Genomic DNA, 9,229 nt, shown 5'->3' on the forward strand with positions numbered 1-9,229 from the left:
TTGATTGCTAAGTTGTCCCTCTATTTAGTGAAGAAAATTTAAACAACCTAGACAAGAGCCTTAGATAAATTCTGACAGATATGGAATCTAACACTGACCCTGCTACTAATTGGCCATGTGACTTTGGTCAAGTTTATTGACCACACTGGGCCTCAATTTACTTATATAAAATGAGAAGACAAGTCTAAAGGCCTATCCGTTCAACTCTGATATTCTATGGTTCCAATTCTATCCCTTAATTTCATCTTCATGGTCTTTCTGTGTTTAGTCACTCAGTCATGTCTAACTCTCTGTGACTCCGTGGCCTGTAACCCGTCAGGCTCCTATGTCCCTGGAATTTTCCAGGAAAGAATACTGGAGAAGGTTGCCATTTCCTACCTACTCCAGGGGATCTTCCCAACCCAGGGGTCAAACCCAAGTCTCCTGCATCTCCTGCATTGGCAGGCACATTCTTTACCAGTAGCACGACCTGGGAAGCCCTCATGGTCTTCACTTGACATTTATTGAGTGTGTTCTATAGGCTAGACTCTCGTTTGACACTGGGAATATCAAAGTGAAAAAGACACCATCTCCATTCTCCAGAGTCTCAGTCTACTGGAATGAGATGAACAATAAATAATGTGTAAATTAATATTATCTAATAATTAATGTTATTAAATATTATTAATATGCTGGGGCAACAGATTTAAACTGAGACTATCCCAGGCAACTTGGGATGTATGGTCACTCTAAAGACGGGGATTATAGGAGAAAATAGAGTTTGTGGAGATAATAAGTTTAGGTCTAGAAATGTTTCCTTTTAAGTGCCTATGGGACATCCAAATGGAGGACAATGGAAAGTTGGACACAGAGGCTGGGAGCTGAGGAAAGAGGACTGGGCCAGAGATTTAGATGTGGGAAGCATCATGAGCCACAGGACAGATGAGAACATCTAGAAACGTGTGAAAAGCAGAAAGAGAAATGGCCAAGCCAGAAACCTAGAACTAACATCTAACATCTAAGGGACAGACAGAGGAAGAGGCTGGAAAGAAGATTGAGGAGTGGTAGGAAAACCAGAAGAGAATATAATCAAAAGCAGGAGGGGGTTCCAGATGGAGGAAGTGGTCAACAGCGTCAGGGAGCAGGAATAAGGTAGTCATTGAATTCAGCAGTGGTGTTCAGTGGTGGTGTGCTTGGGGACTCTACCTCTGGGCAGTTTCCTCCATAGCCACACTCTAATATCCCCTTCTGACCATAGCATTTCTCTTTAAACCTCATCCCATCTGCTTGGAGTCTATTTATGGGTATGAAAAAATGGAGATGATATCCGAAGACTGTAGAATACTATTACTTAAAAGATCGAATTGCATCAAGAATTGCTATTTGTAAAGCACTTTGCAAACCAGAAATATCATACTGAAATTCTCTTTTTCTCCTACCCAACATCCTTTCTGCCTCCAAGATTCACTACTTGTCCTCATCTTCATTCTCCTTCCCTTGTGCCTTCAATCTTCATCTTCATAGGTCTTACCTGTCTAGGCTCCATCCAATTGTTGCCATCAAATCCATGAGCATGTGGTCTGGATTTCTTGCCTCTACTTCTCATCAGTGTTCCTGTGGCCCTGAGGTCAAGCTTCTGCCCCACCACACTCTTGAAGCTGCCCCTGGTTCCTCCTTGACAAATCTAACGCCCTCTTTTCATTCCTTGGCATCCTTGTCCTCTCTGTAGCATCAGGCACCACTGTTTATCCCTCTTTCAAAGGTCTTCTCTCTTGACTTGAATGGCTTATTGTTTCTTCTCCCATAGAGAAGTAGTGACAGTGGCTAGATCCAGCTGCAGTTTGCCTGGGGTGAGACAGTATCACCCTGAGGCCTGGGGATATGCTGGGCCATTGAAAGGGCCATTTCTTCCTTCCTAAAGCCAGATCCTAGACTTGAACTCTTTACCAAGAAAGCCCTGGGGCTCCCATTCTGCAACATAAAAATCAGATCCTAGATTCTCCTGTCAAGAACCACATAGAATTATTGCTTCTCAGGGTTACAAGGGATTCTCAAATGATTTAGTTCAAAAGTCACCAAATGTTTATAAGCCTTCCTCCACAGTCCCAGCTGAGGGCTCAGTGGGTAAAGAAGCTGCCTGCAATGCAGGAGATGCTGGAGAGATATGGGTTCGATTCCTGGGTTAGGAAGATCCCCTGGAGGAGGGCACAACCCACTCCAGTATTCTTGCCTGCAAAGAGTCAGACACGACTGAAGCAACTGAGCACAGCACATTGTTCCAGCTGAGGGACTGTCTTGTTTCTACTGGAGCACTCCAGGGATAGGGAACTGGCCATTTCTAGGCAAGCATCTTTCCTTCCCAAAGAGCGAAGGAGAAAGGCCTCCCTCATAGCAAACCTATAAGGATTCCCCTGTAGTTCAGTTGGTAAGGAATCTGCCTGCAATGCAGAAGACCCAGGTTCGATTCCTGGATCAGGAAGATACCCCTGGAGAAGGAAATGGCAACACTCTAGTATTCTTGCCTGGGAAATCCCATGGATGGAGAAGCCTGTTGGTCTACAGTCCATGGGGTTGCAAAGAGTCGGACATGCCTGAGCAACTAAGCACAAACCTGTGCATTTGGTAGTATTCTTCTTTATACCCAATGGGTCCATCCATAAAAGTTCAAATCTCTCTTCCATAAATCTTCAGATTTCTGAAGATACCTGTTACATCTCATTCTTGTCTCCATGAAGCCTGGCCATTCCTTCCCCCATTCCTCACATCACATAGCTTCAATTCCCCTCATGACCCTGACCCACTTATCTGAAAGTAACCATTTCCAATAGTAAAGTGTGCATATGTGTGTGTGTGTAAGTGAATAAAAGGAATTTTTTTTAGTTTTCCTTTAAGTAGTTCATTTTTGCAAACATCAGGGAACAATTTCCGAGAGGCAGCATGACATATGATGACATAGGAACAAGGTTACCCAGAGCCCAGCACATCAGACAGTCTGGAAAACCCTTAAGTGAAGAACGCTTGTCTCCATGAAACCTTGATAATTTAAAAGGGACAATGACTATCTGAAGCAGTCAAGGTCTCCATTAAATTCTGCAAAGCTAGACGACTGGAAGGGGGGGCTTCTCACGCAAGGGGACCCTTTGGTCTTTAGCGACATCATTATCTGTGGGTTATTACCATTACTACAAATACTAATACACTTTTATTAAGCACTGGCAATGACCCAGGGCAAGTGAGTTTAAGTTCATATTATATCCATTTTCATTATCGAGAGAAAAGAGGAGAATGAACAAAGGACTGTAATGTGAAATTCTAAAGTAGGAAAAATGAAAAAAGGTTAATTAAAAAAAAAAACCCACAGAGTAAAGAGAAAGGCGCCAACTGTTCGTGGTCAGGAGTCGTGATGGATGGTGGATCTTGTCGCCCTGGACTTGTCCCCTATGATTTCTTTCCATCTCTCTCTCTAAAGAGAGCCTCCTCTCAGCTAAGGGCATGGCAGGGACAGGGCAAGGGTGGGGAGAAGGCAGTAGACTTACCTCAAGGGTCCCTGAAATTCTACAAATCAGTGTTTCCTGATTCTAATGTCTAGCCCAAAACAGAATCAAATTTAACAAATACAAATTTAACAAATTTAAAATACAGTAAAACATAAAAATAAAATGAAAAGATTAAATCCTGAGGGACACTCCCTTGCCTTTTTTTTTGCACCCTTGACTCAAAGAATTCCACTCTCAGCTCTGAATATTCCACTCTCACCCTGGCCTTCTAAATGGTTTACATTTCTTAGGAAACATATCAGAAATTCCCACTGGACTTCCCTGGAGGTCCAGTGATTAAGACTCCAGGCTTCCACTGCAGGGGGTTCCCTGGTCAGGGAACTAAGATCCCAAATGCTGTGTGACACAGCCCAAAAAAAAGGAAATTTCCCATTAACCACCAAACTTTTCTCGGTCTCCTATGGAATTACACCTTTCTGCTCTATAACTCTGTGTTTGGTAATTCAAAATATTTTTCTGTGGAAGATATTTCTCTCCATCAAGCAAATGCCTGAGGCTTTTTAGAGTGTATAAGCCAGAATGGGAATTCAGAAAAATAAGCAGATCAGCAGAATGGACATCTAAATACAGAGTCAGCATGTTGTCCGGGTCGGAGCATCCTTATGTTTACGTCACATGTTGAGGTTTTTGTAGCCACTCTGTCAGAGCTATTTTTCTTGGCTAAATTTTAATCCATCATTTCAAATTACATATCAAACCTTGGTGTCAGCTAAGAGGGACTCTGAAAGAGGTCTGTACATCTTTGTAGTCTGTATTTCCATGTACATGTCATGTTTATAGAACCAAACCTGGAGAAAGCCAGTGACTTACCCAAGGTCACACCACTGTGCCAGGTCTGCTGAGTTCTCCCAGTGCCTGAGTCCTGGCATCCAGTGCTCTTCCTGCTAAAGTGCACAGTCTCATAGACAGTCGTACAAATGCCACAGCTGGGCTCAGAGAAGTCTTCACAATGCCTCAGATTTTGAATAAGAGGTCATAGCCAGGCCCTTCCATAAGAGGAACAGGTGCCTCCTGTAACACTGACTTAGATGAGGACTGGGCAGGAAGGAGATACCAAAAAGCCATTGTGAACTTCTATGCATCTGGGTGCTGCCCAGTGTAGTTTTCACTGAGACCCTTAGCACCTTGATGGCAGGATAATACATGTATTCTTTCCCACATCCCACCTAGTACCAAGTTCAAATTCAATAAATGTTGACTGAGTAGCTGAACCAAATGAAGTTAAAAGTGAGTCAATATAGGGGGACACATGTACACCACTGGCAGATTCATGCTGATGTATGACAAAAACCATCACAATATTGTAAAGCAATTATCCTCCAATTAAAATAAATTAATTCAGTTCAGTTCAGTTCAGTTGCTCAGTCATGTCTGTTGACTCAGTGGACTGCAGCAAGCCAGGCCACCCTGTCCATCACCAACTCCCGGAGTTTACCCAAACTCATGTTCATTGAGTCAGTGATGCCATCCAACCATCTCATCCTGTCGTCCCCTTCTCCTCCTGCTCTCAGTCTTTCCCAGCATCAGGGTCTTTTCAAATGAGTCAGCTCTTCGCATCAGGTGGCCAAAGTATTGGAGTTTCAGCTTCACCATCAGTCCTTCCAATGAACACCCAGGGCAGATCAAAAATTTCTTAAAGTGAGTCAATAATGAATATTCAACAAATGGCATGAGGTTAACTGGCTAATCATTTGGGGGTGTTAAATTTGGTAGAGGAAGGACTAGGGCTGGGCGTGTGTATCAGATCTGTTTTGGCAAGGCCACTCCACAGATTCCAGTGAGGAGGACACCGTGAAGCTTGTCTGTGGACCTTTTCGGGGGACCCTGTGCTGAGTTGTACACATAGTTTAACAATTCTTGCAATCCCTCTTCATGGAGGGCATTATTTCTTCCGTTTTACAATTGAGTACCAGAATCTCTTAGAGGCCAAGCAATCGCTCAGTCTCCCAGCTAGGCCATTAACAGAGCTTTTATAATAATGGCCATTTTAAACATCTTAAATATTTTAAAATTGCCAACAACTCTAACGCTTCCACTTAATGACACATCCTTATCAATGTGGGTGTTACTGTTGTCGTTAGCACTTCCCCACTTTCTGGCAGTAAGAGATGATCCAGACTCATCTTCCATATTTCCAGCCCCAGTCCTAGAATCAGCCAGTTCTCCAAGGAGCCCTGGTTCCTTTTATTAGAGAATAATATTAGGAGCTAAGATCTGAGCCTTAAGTCTGCTTGCTGCTACCAGGTGTCTTTGAAACTTTCTCAGCTGAAAGAAGAAATATACATACAAATATGAACTTGTGTATTTATATATAGGTTTATATATTTCTATATGTAACCATCTGTATCTATATTAAGGTAAACACTGCATAGATCATTCTAGTTTCCTTCCCTTGTTTATCTGTAAATTCTTACTCCAATGGTGAGTAATCTGGCTTCCACCACCCAAAATCCATTTACTTCAGTTCCAATATCAGAAGTATCAGAATATCACAAGTATCGAAAGTGTTAACCTGTGTTCCCATGAGAAACAACTTTATCATTGAGAGTAGAAGTGCTTATGTGTGGTTCCTTTTGCACTGAATCTTACACACTTCCCTCATTTCCCAAGTTACTTAGGTCAGCACCTTTTCCTCCACTCCCTTTAAAGAGGTTGTTTCACACATCTGTAATACAGTTAGACCCTCTTGTCACAGTGTACCTTTCTTCCTGGGTTATCTCACCTTCTAAACGATTTTTTAAAAATTCATATTACAGTCATGCTATAGAATGAAGGCTTGTGTCTGTCCCTTACTCCCCAATTCATATGTTGAAACCTAATCCCCAATGCGATGCTATGTGGGGGTGGGACCTTTAGAAGGTGATTATGTCATGAGGATGGGGCCCTTGTGAATGGAATTAATGCCTTTACAAAAGTCCCCAGAGAACTCACTCACTCCTTCCTTCATGTGAGGTCACGAGAAGACATTCATCTCTGAACTAGGAAGCAAGCATCTACCAGCACCTTGATCTTGGACTTTCCAGCCTCCAGAACTGTGAGAAATAAATGTTTAAGCCAGCCAGTCTATGGTTCATGGCTACAGCAGCCTGAATAGATTTCAACAAATATTTACTCACTGTGCTGAAAGTTCGATAGATTTTGACAAATGCATATTATGTACCCACCATTAAAGTATCATACAGTAGCTTTACCACCCTAAAAACTCCCTGTGCTTCGCCTATTCGACACTCCTTCCCATCACATTGATCTTTTTAATGTCTCCAGTTTAGCCTTTTCCAGAACAACTGCAACCACATAGTAGATAGTCTCTTCAGATTGATTTCTCTCACATAGCAATCTATGTTTAAAGTTCTTCCATGTCTTTTCATGGCTTGATAGCTCATTTCTTTTTATTGCTGAATAATTTTCCACTGTATGGGTGTACCACAGTTTGTTTATCCAGTCAAATATTCAAGGACATTTTTGTGGCTTCCAATTTTGGAAGCCACAAGTTATTATAAACATTTATATAATAAAGTTATTATAAACATTCACATGCAGATCTTTTTGTGAACCTAAGTTTTCAAATCAATTGGGTAAAGACTTAAGAGCACAATTACTGGGTTATATAATGAGATTATGTTTAGCTTTGTAAGAAACTATCAAAATGTCTTGCTGAGTGCATGTACCATTTTGCATTTCTACCAGCATTGAATAAGAGTTACTGTGGCTCCACATCTTTGTCAGTATTTGAAATTATCAGTTTCTGGATTTCAGCCATGCCAATAGTATCTCACTTTAATTAGAAATTCCCCAGTGACAAATGATGTTAAGCACCTTGTCTTATATTTATTAGCCATTTGTTTATCTTTGATGAAGCATCTATTCAGATATTTCATTCATTTTTAAGTTATTTTTTTATGGTTGACTTATAAGGATTCTTTTATTTTTTGGGTACAAGTCTTCTACCAGAAAAGTGTTTAGCAAATGTTTTCTCCCATTCTGTAGGTCATTCTTTCATTTTGTTGATGGTGTCCCTTGAAGGAAGATTTTAATTTTGACAAAGTATCAACTTTTTCTCTTGTTGCTTGTGTATTTCATGTCATATCTAAGTAACCATTGCCTAATCCAAGATTGAAAGCAAAAGGAGAAGGGGTCAGCAGAGGATGAGATAGTTAGATATTAATAGCATCCCCAGCTCAATGGACATGAATTGGAACAAACTCTGGGAGATGGTGGAAGACAGAGGAGCCTGACACGCTATAGTCCATGGGGTCACAAAGAGGACACAACAGAACAACTGAACAGCAACAAAACAAATCCAAGGTCATATTTAATCCTGTATTTTTAAAGCATTTTTATCATTTTAGCTTTCACATTTAAGTCACTGATACACTTTATTTCTTATAGTGTGAGGTAGGAGTCCAACTTCATCTTTACATGTGGATATCAAGTTATCTGAGCACCATTTGTTGAAAATGCTGTCCTTTCCTCATCAAATTGTCTTGACTTCTTTGTCAAAAATCAGTTGACCATTGTGATAGGCAGAATGCCCTCCAATCAAAGACATTGCAATCTAATTTCTAGAATATATGAAGATGATATATTACATGTCAAAGGAGAATAAAGCTTCCAGATAAAGTTGCCAAACAGCTGGCCCTATAATGGGAAAATAATACTGCATTGTCTGGGTAGGCCCAATGCAATCATCTTTGTTTGAAGATGGAGGATGATGGCCACAAACTGAGAATTGCAAGCAGCCTCTAGAAACTGGAAAGGGAAAGGAAGTGGATCCTACTTTTAAGAAAGGCTTTTAAATATATAATTCTACAGGCCTGTGTTACACAATAGTCATAATTATAAAAATAAGCTCTTTAAAAATGCATGGAATCACTGTGGAATCCAGAAGCTGAAAGTCATTCAATTCTTATTCCCTTAGTAGACTGTATTCTCCTTACTCGGGAAGACTTTGAACTTGTTACTTTTACTAAAGAGAATCACGTAACACACTCAACTGTAATACTTATTACACTGTAATGAAGTCTGAAATAGTGATGTTTTCCTATGTCTTAACCATTTTGGGTAAAATTGCTGTTATAAGAAAGCAATATTTTAATACATAGCCTATATATGCTTTATATTATATTTATATTTATAATATAATCATGCTTTCCTACATGGCACAATTTCAGGAGAGAGGTATTACCTCTATACTTTGGAGCCTGTCATGCCTGGTTCAAATCCAACACACTTTTAAGCTTTATACAACCTGAAGAGAGTTGTTAATTTGCCTTTCTGAGACTCAGTGTTCCCCTCTGTGAAAAGGGATACCACCTCCGTTGCAGAGTTAGTGTAAAGCTAAATGAGTTAATGTGTGTAATACATGTTACGATGATTTGAAAACACTGATCTAAATCAGGGGTCAGCAAACTTTTTCTGTAAATACTTTATGATAGTGAATACTTTCTGTTTTCTTGGTCAGACATTATAAAAACCAATCAACCCTGCCACTGAGAAACAAAATAGACAATATGAGCTATTTTATATTGGCCATGCTGCCATAAAACTTTGCCAAAAAAGACTGCAGGGTGGCCCACAAGCCTGTTTGCTGACCCCTGATACAAATCATCCAGCATAGTATCTGGCACACAGTGGGCACTCAATACCCAACAGCCGTATAATCTTCACTTTGTTTCTCCCTATCACAGTCAACA

Source organism: Bison bison, unplaced genomic scaffold, assembly GCF_000754665.1.
Source record: "Bison bison bison isolate TAMUID 2011002044 unplaced genomic scaffold, Bison_UMD1.0 scf7180017864230, whole genome shotgun sequence".
NCBI lineage: Eukaryota > Metazoa > Chordata > Mammalia > Artiodactyla > Bovidae > Bison > Bison bison.